Below are 19,123 nucleotides of genomic sequence, written 5' to 3'. Positions count from 1 at the left end.
ATGAAAAAAATTAGCTGGGACTGCAGGCATGCACTACCACACCCAGCTACTTGGGAGGCTGAGGCAAGAGGATCACATAAGCCTGAGAGGTCGAGGTTGCATTGAGCTGTGATTATGCCTCTGTGCTCCAGCCTGGATGACAGAGTGAGACCCTGTCTCAAAAAAAAAAAAAAAAGATTTGGCTGGATGCAGTGGCTTATGTCTGTAATCCCAACACTTTGGGAGGTCAAGGTGGGTGGATCACCTGAGGTCAGGAGTTCGAGACCAGTCTGGCCAACATGGCGAAACCCTGTCTCTACTAAAAATACAAAAATGAGCCAGTTTTGGTGGTGCACACCTGTAATCCCAGGTACTTGGAAGGCTGAGGCAGGAGATCACTTGAACTCAGTGGGTGGAGGTTGCAGTGAGCCAAGATCACACCACTGCACTCCAGCCTATGTGACAGAGCAAGACTCCATCTTAACAACAAAAAAAGATTTTAAGTTGCTTTTGAATAGCCCAGATGCATGCCTCCTTGCTGTAGAGTTGGTTTTTTTTTGTTTCTTTAATAAAGAAGATATTCTGTATGCTGATATACCACTTTTTCTTCCTTTCTTTGGTCATAAACTAGGTGTGACCTCAGTAGACACTGATTTTAGCCACCGTTGATGCCTATTTCTAAAGACTGAATCAGCAAATGCCTTGCAGAATTTAATTGGCTATACACAATAACTCCATACAGCAGGTCACTTCCTTTAGTTACTTAGGGACATACTTCGCAAATAATTCATTCTGGAGAATTCATTAAGAAGCTGTGTTGCTCAAAGCCAGATACTGTACAGGAGCATTACCGAGATTTTTAATAAAAAATACCTCTGCTTAATAACTAATAATGAGTAGTACCTGCTTTGAAACTTTTCTAGGCCAAACTAATTCCAATCCCTGTGGTGTAGAATGTTGAAAACTTTGATCGGCCATCCCTTTACATGCTGGGATATATCCAGAGTATTTAGGAAATGCAACTTGACCTAACCTTCAGGTCTCTCGTTGGCTCATGTATCTGTTAGGGTCCTGTTAGAAAATAGATCGCACATGCAAAGGGGGCAGTTGAGGAAAGTTTAATGAAGGGACTATTTAGAGAGGAGGTACAGGGTTAAGAAATCAACAGGGGTGATGTGGCACCAGGATCTAGCAACCCTTGAAGCTGTTACCACTCCTAGGTGTGAAGGGGTGAGGGGAGGAGGCTGTTACTAGAACTTCTTGGGAGCTGCAGTGGGTGAGGCTGTCTTCTGAAGGAGCTAGGGCCTCATGTGGAGAGGTAGAGACACTGTGAAGCCACAGTAGCGGGAAGGGAACTGAGCAATAGGTGCCCTAATAAGATCCTTGTGTCTTCAGCTGATGCATCCTGTTGGCCTAATGTAATGGGAAGCAAGAGGGCAAGGAAGGCCAGATGATGCATTCTTCAGAGCCTACCAGGGCTGTAGGCAGGGTGGAGAAGGGTGAAGAGGGATTTGGAAAGGTAAATGGAGGCTTTTCAGCACAGTTAACTTTTGGGCTGAAGGAAAATGGACATGCAAGTAGGAGGGAGAATCCTAGTTAGACTCCTCGGTTGTCACAAGTCATTGTCAATGTCACTGTCAGTGTAGTGGGCCTTCAAGCTACAGGGAGCCACTCCTAATGAGCAATACAGAACACTGTAGTCTAGGCCTTTTCTGGAGAACCTCACCTCCACTTGTTTGTTCTCCAACTTTCCAAACACCTAGTGTTAGCAAAACACCCAGGGGTCCATTGCTCGCTGCATGGAAAGCCAATTACTGAGACAATAAGTTACTGCCAAGGAAGAAGCCTTTTTATTAGGGTGACATCAATCAGAAAGATGAGAGATCAGTTCCAAACCCATCTGTCTCAGCTGACTAACATTGGAGGTTTGTATAGTGGGGAAGGAGTGTAGCTATGCATGGGAAAGCATGAATTAGGGAGGTATAGTATGGAAGCAAACATGAAGGACATGGGGACTGCCATCTCATTGGATGTGGTGATTTTTGTGAATTTCAGCTTCTTGTCTGATGGTCAGCTTCCTAAGGAAGGAACTCAGATAAGACAAATGTAAATTTCACATTTTAAGACCCGGGAATGTCAATTTCCATGTTTATTCAAAAAACCAGAAGCCTCATTTCTATTGAACAGTTGGGGCAGTTTCAGCCCCTCCCCTTTCTATTGATCAATTCCTCAATCATGGGGAATCTGACCATCAATCCTGGATGCTTTCTGCTGAGGAAGGTGGTTGTGGGATCATAAGAAGGAATGAAAGCATTGCACTTATAATGGGAAATACTCAAAGTACCTGGTTGGCATCTGGCGCATTGGAAGACTATGATCTGTGTACTTTTATTTTGCTTTTTGACCAATATTTGAGGCCACATTGAACTAAAGTGATTAATAGCATAGATAAACCAAATTTTAAAATACCAGAGAATATGGAGTGGGTCCACTGCGGAATCCAAGAGAACAATCCTAAGCCTACCAAAAACGTCTTCCTGATTCATTACATCCCACATGCAAAAAGCTAGGCTCTGGGGGAGAACAATGACCTGAAAAGTGCATGTTCCCTTTATGATTTCTTATCTGGGATCTTTGGCTGGGTGTAAGGGTGGAGGGGGGTGGGTAGGGTCGGGGGCTGTGTTCACAAGACCATGACTGTTTACTCCAGAGGGATCCCAGAGGGACTGACTGGTTTTACCCAAACTGTGCTGGCTAACTTGACAGATGAGTGGGTGGTCAGCAGCGTTTCAAAAGGCCTGACTTATTGTGCTTGTGGCGGGTCTTCAGCCTAGTGGGATTTCCAGGTCTTCAACCGGACTTGATCCTCCAGTTTCAAAGAGTGGAGAGGCACATCTGTAGGGAACTGGAGCTTGTTGGAAGCAAGGTCAGATACAGTAGTTAATATATTTCTTAATTATTTTATATACGATCTAGAGTCTAGGAGTTGGAGAAATGGTCTTCCATACATTTCGAAGGGACTAAGAGCCAGCCCAGTTCTGGGAGCTACTTGTATCTTCAGCAGGGCAAGAGGCAAGACCTTTTCCTAGACAAGATTTGTCTCTTGGCAACTGGAGTCCCCTTGGTTACAAGTTGGTTCATTCAGTTGATGGGGGGCTTAGGACTTTGTTTTTACTTTGATCTCTTTTGGTGTCGATATGCCAGAGGCAACATTGATGGCCAAGCTTTTATTTTGTCCCATATCATTGCCAGGGTGGTATGGCTACCGGCCCTGGGCCCATCCTGTCCTTCATTAGGACATCTATGGCCAAGACTTATAGCCAATTAAACGTTCTAGGCCAGACAGGAATGGAGGTGAGCACATACTCCTTAGACCTTAAATCAATGTAAGAGCCAAAACCCCAAAGCCAAAAAATAAGGTTAATATGCCTGTCATCATAAAGCCGGTCCCCTATGGTTTGCATACAAAGCATATATTAAGCCATAAAGTCAGAACACCACAAGTAGTTTTCAAATTCTGGAGAAATAGGGTAGAGAGAGAGAGAGAGAGAAATATGCTTCAAATTTTATTGATAAGAGTTCATTTTACTCAATTGTTAAAGGCTACAAATAGCTCAAAAGAAAAAGTGTTCTTGACTCTGAAAACCAAAACCAAAACAATCAGAAATATTTCAAATAAAAGACATAATAAAAAGTTATTTCAGTCCTCTACTAGTTCAGTCCATGCAATTAGTCCTGTTCTGCTTGATATTGGGCCAGTAATCCTCAAGAACTCATCAGCCCTCCAACAAGAGTCCTGGAAGTTTTCTCTCTAATCCAGTGGCACAATCTCCAAAGTTATCAGAAATCTGCATTCAAGAGTCCTTTTCATGAACTCCCCTAAAGAAGCAAGTTTTTGACTGTAGCTGATTATAAACTGGTTTTTGAGAAGAATCAAAGTAAAACAATTGTGGACGACAAAAGTCTTAGGACAGTCATGGTTGAAGACACAATTGACAAGGAAGATTGGTTATTTCTGTGGCATGCAGCAGTTTAAGATAATCATAGTTATTACTGATAACATATACTAAGATCAGAAATTTGGGAATCTCACATGATTTTGGAATATACAATAATAATACATTTATATAAATATAACCCAAAGAAAGTTAAACATTTAGTATATGACAATGCTTTGTATGTAATTTTAACATACCAAATAAGCCTAATATGTCTGTCTTGGAATTCAAGAGACCCTAATAGCTAAAAAATTAGTTTGTGGTCAAAAAGACTGAATTTATTTATTTATTTGTTTATTTTTGAGATCAGGTCTTGCCCTGTCGCCCAGGCTGGTGTGCAGTGGCACAGTCATGGCTCACTGCAACCTCAATCTCCCTGGCTCAAGCAGTCCTCCAACCTTAGCCTCTCAAGTAGCTGGGACTACAGGTGTGTGTCACCATGCCCAGCTAATTTTTGTATTTTTTTTGTGGAGGTGAGGTTTTGCCATGTTGCCCAGCTGGTCTTGAACTGGGCTCAAGCAATCAGCCTGCCTTTGCCTCCCAGAGTGCTGGAATTACAGGTGTGAGCCCCTGTGCCTGGCCAAAAAGACTGAATTTAAAACTTGAAATTTTGCTTTTGGAAAATTTGTCAAATATCAAAGGTTTAATATACCTGATTTCACAAAATAGGGTCACAGTCACTATAGAATAGTCATTCATTTAGCCAGAATGATAGTTCAAATATTAAAAAAAAAAACCAAACCCTGACCTTTACTTTTTGATAGGAAATCCACTTTCCCAAATAATAAGACAACAAAGACAGTGTGGGGCCAACTGAACCTGTCTCTCTCTCCTGTCTTTTTTTTTTTTTTCCTGCAGCTAACTCAAAAGGTAAACAGAAATCTTCTACTATCTTTTATTAATATTATGCATTTTGTTCAAAAGAGAAAATCGAATTTACCTCTATATAATGTATTATTAATGTTAAAGCTAAGTTCAATAAAACCTCATAAACAATTTTATCTAATTTTAATCAATTTGACATTTATATAAACCTTTTATAACCTTTTATAATTTTCTATTAGAGCAGATCAATGCTTCAAGAAAATCTTTTTATTCTGACACAGAGGCCCAGATGCTGGTCTTGCATCAGTGTGCTTTTGATATTAATGTTTAGTTTTTAGAAAGACAACTAATTTTACTCCTCAAAATTGGCCTTGTCATCTCACGTGCCCACCTCTTCTGCTATAGTCCCTGGGCCTAGAGGGATTGAATAGTTTTAATTTCTGGCCCTGTGTCTCATGAAAGCAGTTTGTTTTGTCACCCTCTCCTGGGTCTGAAGACGAGGCTTTGACAGGTGTCAGTGTTTAGGATGTAGCAGAAGTTGGTGCCTTTTTCAGACCCAGGAGTCAATGCCCTGTAACTTAATAGCACAAGGACTTTAAAATCAATACGGAAAGTTACATGGATGTAAAAACCTTAATTCTTTTAAATTTCGATTTTCCTAATTAATCAAAAACTTAATAATGATGAGATAGAAATTCTCTTAGTAAAATGTAAAATCTGCTTCTCAGGTCAGTTACCAAAAGGCAAAGAAAGACCTTCTGCAGCGTGATTGCTTCTCCTTATGGGAAGCTCACTTAGATAACCTGAAAGCCAAACCTGATGAGAAAAGAGTACTTGAATTAATCAGACACGGGAAGAGTATGTCCAGGGTCATGAGTGAACCTTATAAAGGCAACAAGAAACCGGGAAACTAGTACTTTGAGCAGGGGAACAGCATGAGAAGTTTGCCAGTTACATGGAACAATTCAGACATAATCAAGAAAAGCCAAGAGTACAGAATCAAGTTATACTGGAAGAAAACATCGCTTTTCTAGACCTTACAGATAAACATTTCAGCATCAGGCCACTACAGTAGTTAGAACTAGAGGAAAAAAGTTAAAAGAGCTAGCAAAAAATTTGAAGGAGAGAGTTAGCATCTCAGGCCTTTTCATGGGGAGAAAAAAGCTGAAAGCAGCAAGACACATTCTGAGACATGAACGTGAGAAGTTTTCAAAAAGAAACAGTATAGAATCAAAATCAAAACCTGTTTTGATTTTATTAAGAGCCAATTGATATTTTAAGGAAAATTTTTTCTAACATAGCAGACCAATCTTTTTCACCTCTCTCCCCTACTGACTGGTTCCTTTCTACCTTGTTTCATAAATAACCTTTCCAAGTCCATAATTTAACCTTTAGATAATGTATTAACCTGTTTTCACACTGCTGATAAAGACATACCTGAGATCTGGCAATTTACAAAGGAAAGAGGTTTAATTGGACCTACAGTTCCACATGGCTGGGGAAGCCTTACAATCATGGTGGAAGACAAGGAGGAGCCAGTCACATCTTACATAGATGACAGCAGGCAAAGAGAGAATGAGGAAGACAAAAGGCAAAAGTGGAAACCACTAATTAGATCTCATGAGACTTATTCAATACCACGAGAACAATGTGGTGGAAATCACCCCCATAATTCAATGATCTCCCACTGGGTCCCTCCCACAACACATGGGAATTATGGGAGTATAATTCAAGATGAGATTTGGGTGGGGACACAGCCAAACCATATCAGATAACTTCTGAATTAAACAAAGTTATTATTTTTCTCAATAAGAATACATCTTCTTTGGCACATTTTACATACAATTTTTTTTTTCAATAAAGAATGCACTGAACACACTTGCATTTCTTTGTTTTAAAGCAAATGACAAAGACCCAGCTTACCAACTTTACTTTTTTAAAACCCAGGCTTAACATTGCATGTTTAAACAATTGTCAAGACCTACTAAATTGCCAGCATTTATGCACAAGTAGAAAACATCTTTAATTTATATTAAGCCAGAAGTATATTACCATTAATGCATTAATATCTTTAACTACTAAACACTGAAAAAAAAAATGAAATTGTTCCTATAGAAGGCTTGTCCTGGCAATGTTAATGTCATAGCAGGCTGACACTGCTTGGCTCACATTTCCAGACATGATGGGAAAGCAGATCCGTGCTGGTGTTAGTGTACACTCTTGTCTTACCACCTTGGAGTATGTTTAATAAGAAAGCAAAGTGCATACAGAGATTTACATCAATTTTTAAAACAAAAAGTCCTATTTTGTGGTCCCAACAATAAACTCAAAAGTCTATGACAAATAGGAGCTCTAAGAAGCTCTTTATAAATACTTTAGGTACAATTATACTGAAAGTTGAGTTCATTGGATATCTTCAAAAGCTGTTTTTGTTAATCCTTAAATGGTGCTTGTTATAGTTTAACATTTCTGTTAAGTGCGTGCATTGAATTCCTGGTTATCCAAGCGCAGCTGCTGCTCCTCACCGTGTATCGTTAAGGACTTTAACTGGCCCTCTTCTTCAACTTCTGCTCTTTCTTGACCGTTCTTGACAATCCTTTTTTAGTAATTTTTCTGCTGTTAATGATTTCAGTAGAAGTTGATACACATTTGAAGTTACCTATCCTACTACCATCAAATGATGTGGAAGAGAATGAAATGAGTCCCCCGTGACCTAGTGACCAGAATAAAGTAAATCCTGTATCAAAAGAAGAAAATCCACTTCCAAAATATGGAAATCTGAATGTTGAGAAAAACAACCCATCCCTCAGCTTCTGCTCTCTTGGGGACCCCTTTGATTGCCAAGAAAGTCCTCAAATAAGTTTTCACAGTAGTTGAATAAAAATGGGTCCCTTCCACAAAAAAATTCCCTGAAGACATCATCTAGGTTATGAAATGTGATGCCAAACTCAAATGACTGTCAAAATGACTTCCGCCGCCTCTTCTACCATTTAATCCTCCTTCTGGTTTAATATAAATTAAACTGTCTTATTTTCTAGCATCTGATACCACCTCACATGTCTCAGCTACTTGTTTGAATTTTTTCTCTGCTGCTTCTTTTTTTTTTTTTTTTTTTTTTTGAGACAGAGTCTCGCTCTGTCACCCAAGCTGGAGTGCAGTGCAGTGGCGCGATCTCGGCTCACTGCAAGCTCTGCCTCCCGGGTTCACGCCATTCTCCTGCCTCAGCCTCCTGATTAGCTGGGACTACAGGCGCCCACCACCTTGCCCGGCTAGTTTATTTTGTATTTTTAGTAGAGATGGGGTTTCACTGAGTTAGCCAGGATGATCTCGATCTCCTGACCTTGTGATCCTCCCGGCTCGGCCTCCCAAAGTGCTGGGATTACAGGCGTGAGCCACTGCGCCCGGCCTTCTCTGGTGCTTCTTTATTCTCAGGATTTTTATCTCGGTGCCACTTCAGTGCCAGTTTCCAATATGTCATTTTAATATCCTCTGGTAAGGCTTTTCTACACGTCTAGAACTTCATAGTAATCCACCACGTTTTATCAGATTGTTGGAACAGGTCAGAGGTCGTGGGCAACTGGCGGGAAGCAGGGTAGGTGGGACAGCAGCATGGCTGTGTTGGTGGCTATGGCCTAAAATTATATATTAGCTAGAATTCCTATTCTTGGTCACCTTAAATTTGGGTGACGATCTAGGAAGCAAGTAATTCTGAACTGTCTATCAGATGTTAGCATTTTATAGGTAAGAACATTCCATAATTTTTTACAAAAACATGTTTTGCCTATATTATAACCCTTTCTTAATTGGAAATGACTCATACATCTAGTGAGCATCCAAAATAATTTCAAGATTTTAAATTAGAAAGTTCACCTATAGCAATTATCCCATTTACATTTCACTCCTTTTTAGCAGTTTATCTAGATTACGTATGAGAGCTGAGATATTAGACAGAGCTAGTCATTATGTCCTTGTTAATTATTTTTATAACCTGTGCATATTAAGTGCTCACTCAAGAACCTTAAATACTTGGGCATTTTCACCAATAACTCAGAAGATTCAGCTCTTTCTATTAAACTAATGATATTAGTTTTACTTATCAAAAAATCACACTAAGGTCATTTTGTTTTGTCTGGGTTTATAGTTTTACAACCTTCTGTGCCAAACTCTGACACTTTAAAATATCTAGCAGAGACAAATATAAAACCCAGAAAAAAATATGTTGACAATGCTGAAGACATTTCTATTTTAATCTTACCAATAATTTTAAAGCCAGCTTATTTAGAATTTACTTAAGTCACCTGAACTTGAAAAAGTCTTAGACTTATTTACTTAATTTATGAGTTCCTTTTTATTTATAAACCAATTTGGTACCATGTAAAGACAACACATGATAACCAGACACATATGTACACATATAAACAAAGATCCAGTAGCTTTTACCTTAGAATTCTAGCCATGAGATAGCAGTGCAAACTCACCGGTTTATGAACATGTTCACGTGGCTGAATTTTGCCCTGGTAGGTAATCCAGTGAAGGCTGTGAGCATCTGAAAGCAGTGGCAAAAACCACAATTACTTTTGCACCAACTTAATACTAATGAGTCCTGACCGTTTTTAGATGAGCAACATACAAGCCTGGATACAAAGGAACTCTGACCCAGTTTCCCATTTAACAGTAAAATGAATCCAATTGTAAGACAGCCCTACGATTCAAAGACTTTCCAAGATGAGATGAGATCAGCAGGTTGGGGTGGTATGGGTATGGCTATAGACTTTCCCTTGTTCTCTTGGCCCACAACTACATTCATACCAACCTAAAGAATGCATCCAAGCAGGCTGCATTGTGGGATTGAACCTCGACCTCCTACAGCTATGTCAACATGCACACAATCACTAATACACAATCCAACTGCAGCAGCACCCATCATGCCCCCAGAGTGTCCAAACCAAAATAATTGGGGTGCTTTCCTCTCTTGGTTGGGCTTGTTCAACCTGCAAATGGAAATTTCTTCAGAATTCCCAAAATTGAGAGAAGCAGTTGCCACTGTTTGGACCCACAAAACATACTTGTCCAGACACAGATGTTTATACACACCAACAATTACTAACAAGTCCCAAGAGTGTCCAAACAAATAGTTGGAGGGCTTGCCTCTCTGTTGGTTACACTTGTTCAACCTGCAAATGGAAATTTCTTTGGAATTCCCAAAATTGAGCCATTCCCCTCGTTTGGTACCCACAAAAGACACTCACTTATCCAGATGCAGATGGCAAATTTCAAAGGCTGTTCTTCATAGGCAATCAGAAATGCAATAGAGGCCACAGTGACAGAGTCAAAAAGAGACTGAAATCCACCTCCAGCCAAAAAAGGGCCAGGCAGCTGCTTAGGAGGGCTTCTGAAACTCTCCTGGCCCACGGCTGCAGAGCCATGAACAAGGCCTTCTGGTCAAGGAACCAAAATCTGTTTCTGAAATGCCAGGGATTTGATCTAGTTCTGTTGCTTGCTGCATAGAAAACCAATTACTGAGACAATGACTATTGCCAGAGATGAAAGCTTTATTTGGGTGATGTCAGCCAGAGTGATGGGAAATTGCCTTAAATCAATTCCTCTCAGCCAACTAAAATTGGAAGTTTATATAGTGGGGAAGGAATGCAACCACGTGCAGGAAAATGGGAATTAGGGAGAGGTATGGAAGCAGTCATGATGGGTGAGGGATCTGGCATCTCACTAGATGTGGTGGTCTAGTGAGTTTCAGTTCCTTCCCTGAGGATCAGTTTCCTGAGGAAGGAACTCAGATAACACAAATGTAAGTTTCCAGTTGTAAGACAAGGGAGGGTCATTTCCATGTGTATTCAAAAAGCCATCAGCATAAGTTCTATGGGCAGTTGGACTGGTTTCACTAGTGAAATAGATTGATGGAAGATGACTGAAGCACATTCAAAATTTGGACCACATTGCCTTGTCTTGCCTCCTCCATCATATATTTTTGCTGGGTCATATTTTGTATTCAGTTCTTAGTCATTATTGAGGGATGCTACAACAAACAGTTTAATGCCTATTGCTGTGTGTGCTATGGGGGTGCAGTATTCTCCATTGTAGTTAAAATATGTACAGAAAATAAATAACTTTTAAGTATGAGTTTGGGGAATAGTTTGTTTCCCCTGAGGAACTGGTATCCTTTTTCTTTATGGACATGGGCAGCTAAGTAACTGATTTCTCTTTCCACTTCAGCTTCTGGGAAACTTATTTTTAATTTTAATTTTGTTTTAGAGACAAGGTCTCACTCTGTCCCCCAAGGTGGAGTGCAGTGGTGCAATAATAGCTCACTGCAGCCTTGAACTCCTGGGATCAAGTGATTCTCCTGCCTCAGCCTCTTGAGTAGCTAAGACTACAGGTATGCACCACCACACCTGGATTCTGGGAAACTTAGATCCAAATTTTCAAGCCAATGAATTTGGCTCTTCGGGGGCCCTGTGGTCTTGGTATCTCTCTCTGTCCTACCTCTGTATCTTCCTGGGTCTAATTTTTATTTTCAATTATTTTTCCCTATTTTGTGTGTTTCTGATAAACCACCTGAAATAATTTTTTATAAGGTAGAGTATTACACACTCTTGAATATGTATACATTCAGTTAGTTAATTAGTCGGTCTTGGACAGCATGGTCTGGATGGAGATTCTGAGTCCTGGGACCTGCTGTGTGATGGATAAACATGTGACTGGGCCTCAGAACTGCCCTCTTGTACACTGGATACTCCCAGGCTTTATCTTTCGTGAAGAGATAATTTGCCCTTAAGCACACTAGGAAGACAGTCTGGGGTAGAGAAGGAGCTAACCTACTTTATCTAAATGAAGAACTGGGTGAGTTGCTGTGATCAGCTAATGAAGGATTTATGAAAGCATTTTGAAAAGTTTAAAACATTTTATATTTGCTCATTTAACATTTATTGCAAGCACTGGGCCAAGGATATGAAGATGGGTAAACTCATTCATTCATTCTTTCAATAGATACTTATTGAGTAACCACTGTGTGCCTTGCCCTGATCCAGGTGCTTGGAATGCAGCAATGAGCAAAACAGTGTCTACTTACCTGGAGCAGTACCTCCTGCAATCCTTGAGGCACTTGTAACCTAGTGGGATTCTTTGTATGTGTTCTTTGCATTCTTTGCATCTACTCATATGTGGTGGGACTCACTTATGAGATCAAAGCTCTGTTTTATATTTAGGGCTTATGGACCTAAGTTATGGCATGGAAGATGTTTGTATTTGCAAAGAGATTTATAGTTCCTCCCTCCCCGCTCCCTTTTTCCCAGTACTGTGGAATGATATAGGTAGGAGTCAGTAGATTTAATGATAAGCCCAAGGATTCTGTCTGTAGGTTCCTGAGGAGCCTAGTGTGCTAGGGATGCTTCAGGTGATATGCAAACAATCCCCAAGCCACATGTAACCAGTCAGGTAGCTCTCAACTGGCCTGGGCAAGCCACCCTCTGGTTTTGGTTTAGCAGGTACTTTGTATTTTGGCAACTTTCCCAAGGAGTTCTGAAATGTTTCCCACCCCTGTTCCATGTTCAGACATACTGATGCAATGCAATGTGCTAATTTTGCACATGAGGACACTGAGACATAGGGGATAAAGGGATTGTTCAAAATCACACAGTTAAAAGCAAAGCCAGAACCCAAACTCAGGTTCCTGGCTTCCCCACGATGCCCTTTCCACCAGCCCAGGTGATGGACCTTTCTCTGAGCATGCAGACTGCTGGTACTGTGAGGTGTTGATGGGCTGTGAAATAATCCATCCTGCTTTCTGACTGACCTTGGCTCAGGTCTGGTAAGGGTTCCAGCAGGGTCATGTCCTGTATGCTCTGGTTGTACTCTGAGTTGATACTGTGGTTGCTATTTTTCCATTGAAGTATTTTAATAAATTTGTAATGTCTGGCTCTTAAAATTTCCCTAAGTGGATAGTGCTATTTAGAAGAATCTTAATTAAGTACATAGATATCCTCCTGGTTGGGGTGAGCTTTTCTGCAGGTGATCATTAGAGTGGGCATTTGTCTTAGGAGCCCATGGAGGTTTTTACAAAGAGCCATAGCTCAGCCCTCAATTGCCGGTTCTGGGTTTCTGCATGTTTGGAGGAAACGGCTGCCAAAAATTGTCTTTACACAGAAGGGGTCTGTCCATTGGGTATAACATGGAGGCTGAGCCACTGCATTTTAGAAGTTTCTTCTTAGTAGTTGATTCCACATTTGGTTTTGAGAACTTTAGGCTTTATCATACAAGTCCTAGTATAATTCTTCTAGACTAGGAAAGGAATTCTAGATCCCCCAACGATAGTCTTCTCCACTCTTGGGCTACCCCAAATGTTTGCATGGTTGCATGTCACGTGCATATGGTTGACATATGCCTGCAGAGATTGTGGTCTCTCCCTCCTGGGCAGTTTGCAAATTGAAATTTCATTCCTTCTGTAGCAGGACGAGCCGTGGACAAAACCCCGCAGACACCGAGCTAGTGAAGGAAGTAGCTTTTAATCAGCTGGAAGCATTGGCAGACTAGTGTCTTAAAATCCGAGCTTGTCGAGTGCACAATATCTGTCCCTTTTAAGGGCTCACAACACTAAAGATTTTACATGAAAGGGCCGTGATTGAGCAATCTAGGGGGTATGTGACAGGGGCTGCATGCACCAGTAATCAGAATGAAACAGAATGAGAAGTTTCACAATGTCCTTCCATACAATGTCTGGAATCTATGGACAACATCGACTGCGAGGTCATTGGTTGAATTTTAACTGTGAGGCTAAGGTCAGGCAGGCCCAGGCCTGGTTGTGGGTCTGGTTTTGGGTCTGGTGCCTGGTGCTGGGCTGCCTGCCTTTGGTTTCACTTCCTTGTTTCTTCTTAAAACAGGTACTGAGTATAAAACAATATAGAACAATATGGGGGGTCTCTTTCTCTCCTCTCTCATTTCCCCCCCCTTGAGACTCTCACTCATTTTATTAGTGGGAGTTCTCACTTTCATTCTCACTACTTATGTCTTCCTGTGCAATAGATTGATAGTGATTCATATAGTAGACTTGTGCTGAAGCATTCTGGTGAACTAAGGCAGCGATGAAGCTTTTTATCATTTGAAGAAGTACAGGTAGCAAACAAAGGAGTAGTAAGCAAGTTCCTATTACTATTATAACTCCTGTTATAAGAGTTTTAAATCCTCCTATTGCTGGGAACCAATTTCCAAACATGGCCCCAGGATCAAATCCGTGCCACACTTGCAGGGGTACATGTGCCAGTTTTGTTATATCTTTAACTATGTCTTCAACTAGTTCATCTAGTTCATGATCCCTTGATCATCTATGTGTAGACAGCAATTAGTAAGGTTAAATTTTCCACAAACTCCTCCTTCAGCTGCTAGCAAGTAGTCGAGAGCTAGTCTGTTTTGGTAGTCTGTTTGGCATTCCTCGTCTGAGTCTCTTGCCAGGCAAGAACAGTCAATGCTTGACCGGTTTTATTAGTAATAATTTCTAAAACAGCTTGCAACCGTATGATTCGGTTGAGCATGTAGATGGGGGTCCGATATCCCCATGAGCCATCTTGTGCCCAAGTAGCAGACCCATAGTATTGTTAATTCTTTCAGGGGGTCATTCATCATCTTTCCAGTTACCTATGGCTATGCTTTGTTTTTCACAGGAAGCATAGACAGGGAGTCCTAGGAGTTCAACTGTTTTTATGGGCAGTAGGAAGAAAGATGGTTTAATAGTGCCAATCACACAGCTACCTGTCCACTGATCAGGTAGCTTAGCATAGGCTCTATGTCCACATATCCTGTATAGCCCAGTGGGGGCCGTCCAGTCCCGGTGGAATTCTGGGTGGGCCCAAACAGTCTGCAATTTTGCAAATGTACTGAATGGATTTTTTTGCTGTGTAATTGGAACTCCACCATGTAACTGTTTTGGTGGTACCATTGTACAGTTTTTGTCCAAGACAACTAAGTCATCCTACAGGATGAGTGAATTCTTTTCCTCCTCTAGCTATGCAATATTGTCCGATAATTGAGGCTTTTGGAACCCAGAAATTGTCAGGGTGGTTCTTTTGGGCCAGGAATTCATCAGGAACTGGGTCTGTAGGAACTAATTCTCGGGCTTCCATGGCCGTTGATCTCCTGTTACAGTTCCTCCACAAACATAACATGAAGTGACTTTTAGAGACTGGGCTACATGCTCGGCTAATTGCAAAAACAAATTTCTAGTTTTTCCTGGAATTTCAGGTACTGGCACATTTAGTTCATCATAGAAAGTCTGAAATACTGGCTCTGGAGAGCGTTTTCAAATCTCTCCTTTCATTAAAATGTTTACCTTAGGGTCTAGTCCTTTTCCATCAATGCCTAGAGATACATATTCTCCTTTTTTCCATTTTGCGTCTGAGGGGTTTGTGATTACTAATTCTAAAGGGTTGCAGCTTCCACTTGTACAGTAGGGGCTTCCTTTCCCTTTTTGGAACCAAACAGGATCTTTTTCATCCTTTTTCCAAGTAATGACGCAAGACCAGTACCCACATTCTTTTCCACACAATCCTAATTCCTGACAGATGTACTTATTTTTGGTCATGCAGCTTTTATCCCAATTAAAAGAGCCACATCCTGCTCCTAACTTATTGCTGTTAATGACAGCACAAGCATCAAATTTTAAGAGTATGCATTTGGGCACCCCTTTTTCTTCTGTTCTGGCTAATACTTTACTTGTATCATTTATAAGTCCCCACCAGTCTTCAGTCCTTAATCTTATTTCAAAAACTGGAAATGGGAGGTTCAGAGGGGTCATAGCACACATCGGGCTGGTCACTTCCTGGATTATAGACTTTGTAATGAGTGTTATTATACAGACATGTTCCTTTTGGAATTCCTAGGCACTCATAATAACTATAGAACAAAAAGATTGTCTTAACTTGTTGTCCTACCTCAGTGACCTGATGTGTGCACTGAAAGCAGTCCCCTGCGTGGGAAGAAGCAGTGGAAGCTTTTACCACACAAGTCCATGTTATAAGGAAAATAAGTCCCATAACGATTTTCCTCATGCTTTGGCCGTGTGTAGACCAGTCAGCTTCCGGGTGTGACTGGAACAGGGCTTGTCGTCCCCCTCAGGGTTACTTTGCAGGGATTGTCTAGGCTTGGTTTGGCCTCCCAGGTTCCAGTGGCTGCGGGCTTTATGCGGCTGTGGTGAATCCAGGCCGGAATTCTTTCTCTCTTCACGGCTGTGGGAGTGGTCAAGATAACAGTCTGGAGTCCCTTCCACCATGGCCATAATAAGGGAGCTACGTTCCAGTCCTTGATCCACACATGGTCACCTGGAGAAAAAGGGTAAACTGGGGAGAATAAGCTGACTGGGCACCTCTCATTTACCTAAGTTAAGATTGTCTGGGTAATTTTTCCCCAAGGCCTGTAACTGTTGCTGCAATTCAGTTTCACCCAACTCTTGGGGAGTACCCGGAAGTCCTGACAGTATAGGAGGAGGCCTATGATATAATATTTCATAAGGGGAGTATCCTGTTTTCTTAGAGGGGGTGCACCTAATTTTGAACAATACCATAGGAAGGACACGTATCCATTTTAATCCTGTCTCTTGACATACTTTCCCTAAACTGTTTTTGACAGTCTGATTCACTCACTCCACCTTTCCAGAACTCTGAGGTCAGTAGGTGGCATGTAGCTTCCAAGTGATTCCCAATACCTTTGCCGTCCTCTGTACTAAGTCAGCCACAAATGCCGGCCCATTATCTGAGCCAATCCATAGAGGCAGTCCAAACCTAGGGATGAGATCTTGAAGAAGCACATGGGTTACTTCATAAGCTTTTTCAGTTTGTGTTGGATAAGCCTGTACCCACCTAGAGTAAATACACACTAGAACCAGTAAATACTTGTTACTTCCGCATTTGAGCACCTCTGTGAAGTCCACTCGAAGATCTTCAAAGGGAGCTGCTCCACAGGCTTATATGCTGGGAGGAACAGAGGGGCCTTGCTTTGCATTGTGCTGTCGACAGGTAATGCATCGCTGCACTGCTGTTTTAGCAAGAGCTTCACTAAGTTCTAGGGCCCGAGTTAAGGCAGTGAGCTTTGCTTTCTGGGCTGAAGTGCTCTGAGGCAATGGTCTGGCTTCAGTAACATCATCCAAGGTTACCACCGCATATCCTGCGCATCTTTCTCCTCGTGGATTGATGAAGCTGCTCCTGTCCACATATAACTCCCAGTCCACTGATGCCCATGGCTGGTCTCAAAGATTGGGTCTGCTAGAATAGACTGAGTCCACACAGTTATGTTTGATAGGGTTGTCTGATACTGGGAGTAAGGTGGCAGGATTCAGAGTGTTACAGACTTCAATGATTATGCAGGGGTTTTCACATAACAAGCTTTGGTACTAGGTTAATCTAGCATTTGTTAGCCAATGGTGTCCTTTGGTATTCATTAAAGTTACCACCTCATGGGGGGCCTTTATGCTTAAGTTTTGCCCAAGGGTTAGCTTGTCTGCTTCTTGCGCTAACAGGGCTGTAGCTGCCAGGGCTCTTAGACATGGAGGCCAGCCTTTTGAAACTCCATCTAGCTGTTTTGAGAGGTCTTGGCCAGGGCCCCACAGTTTGGGTTAAAACTCCAACTGCCATTTTTTTCTTTTCTTTTTTTTTTTGAGACAGAGTCTCGCTCTGTCACCCAGGCTAGAGTGCAGTGGTGCCATCTTGGCTCACTGCCAGTTTCACCTCCCAGGTTCACACCATTCTCCTGCCTCAGCCTCCCAAGTAGCTGGGACCACAGGTGCCCGCCACCACGCCCAGCTAATTTTTTTTTTTTATTTTTTAGTAGAGACGGGGTTCACTGTGTTAGCCAGGATGGTCTCGATCTCCTGACCTCGTGATCCGCCCACCTCGGCCTCCCAAAGTGCTGGGATTACAGGCATGAGCCACTGCATGCGGCCCATTTTTTCTCTTTCTGACACATAGAGTGTAAAGGGCTTTGTCAAATCTGGTAGTCGAAAGGCTGGGGCTGACATAAGTTTTTCCTTTAACTTGCAAAGGCTTGCTGTTGCAGAGGTCCCCATTCAAAAGGCTCCCAGTCACCCGCCTTTGTAACCCCTACAATGGTTTGGCTAGCACCGCAAAGTTTGGAATCCATAATCTGCAGAACCCCACAGCTCCTAGAAATTCCCTTACTTGCCTTCTGGTTTTAGGTTCTGGTAAGCTGCAGATGACCTGCTTTCTTTCTGACCCCAGGCTGCGCTCCCCTTTCCGAATAGTGAATCCCAGGTAGCGTACCTGCTGTCTGCAGATCTGAGCTTTCTTCTTGGACACCTTATATCCACAGTCCTCCAGGTGTCGAAGCAGAGCATCCGTCCCTTTTGCACACCTGTCTGTTGTGGAGTGTCCTAGCAGAAGATTGTCCACGTACTGGAGCAAGATGCAGCCTAGGTCTTTAGCAGGAAACTTCTGGAGGTCTCGAGCCAATGCCTCCCCGAAGATGGTGGGGGAATTTTTAAACCCTTGGGGAAGCCAAGTCCAAGTGTACTGAGTAGTGACACCTGACCCCAGATCTTCCCACTGAGAGGCAAACAGCTTTTGGCTCTAAGGAGCTAGTCTGATGGTAAAGAAGGCATGCTTCAAGTCCAGACAAGTAAACCAGCTGTCCTCAGCCGGCAGCAATCCTAACAGTGTGTAAGGCTTAGGAACTGTTGGGTGCAGAGTCACTGTAGCTTGGTTAGCCAAGCATAAGTCCTCTATGGGTCAATAGTCCCTGGTCCCTGGCTTGCAGACAGGTAGGAGGGGGGTGTTCCATGGAGACTGGCAAGGAACTTTAATTACAAAAGCTTTCAAGCATTTCAGATGAACTTGTATTCCTTCAAGAACTTCTCTAGGAACAAGATACTGCTTTTGTCTAATTGGCTGGGCCCTAGGCTTAACTTCTGTGAGTACGGGGGCTTGATTGATCGCCAGCCCTGGAGGATTGTCCTTTGCCCATACTCGGGGCCATCGCTCAACTAGAACCGGTTTTATCTCCTGACCTGGCTCGGTTAGAAAAAGTCTCCATTCTTCTTCTCGAGGGACTGTAAGGGCCATGATAACTCCTGTTCTCGGTAACTTCAGCTTTAAAGATCCCTGTTTTGTAAAGGAAATGGTGGCTCTCAGCTTACTAAGCAAGGGGCAGTCAGGCCTATACAGAAATTGATGAGTCACTTTATGTCCTCCCACCAAGCAGGTCCACGGTAGGCAGAAAAACTGCTTGGTGGAGACTCCCGTTGCTCCGATTATATCAATGTTTTTCTTAGATAAGGGGGACACTGGGGTACCTTGCCCCCTATTGTCATC

The 19,123-nt window shown here is 42.1% G+C and overlaps 1 protein-coding gene and 1 pseudogene across 7 annotated transcripts in view; one reads left to right on the top strand and one right to left on the bottom strand.

Annotated features, from left to right (window-relative positions):
- Positions 1–19,123, top strand: part of CNIH3 (cornichon family AMPA receptor auxiliary protein 3) — a 337,129-nt gene that overhangs the window by 235,754 nt on the left and 82,252 nt on the right. The gene's annotated exons all lie outside the window — the stretch shown is intronic.
- Positions 7,275–8,341, bottom strand: LOC112633704 (annotated as a pseudogene).

This window comes from Theropithecus gelada, chromosome 1 (genome assembly GCF_003255815.1).
Source record: "Theropithecus gelada isolate Dixy chromosome 1, Tgel_1.0, whole genome shotgun sequence".
Lineage (NCBI taxonomy): Eukaryota > Metazoa > Chordata > Mammalia > Primates > Cercopithecidae > Theropithecus > Theropithecus gelada.
Note: the sequence above shows the minus strand (reverse complement) of the source record. Positions and strands in the feature narration are given on the sequence as shown.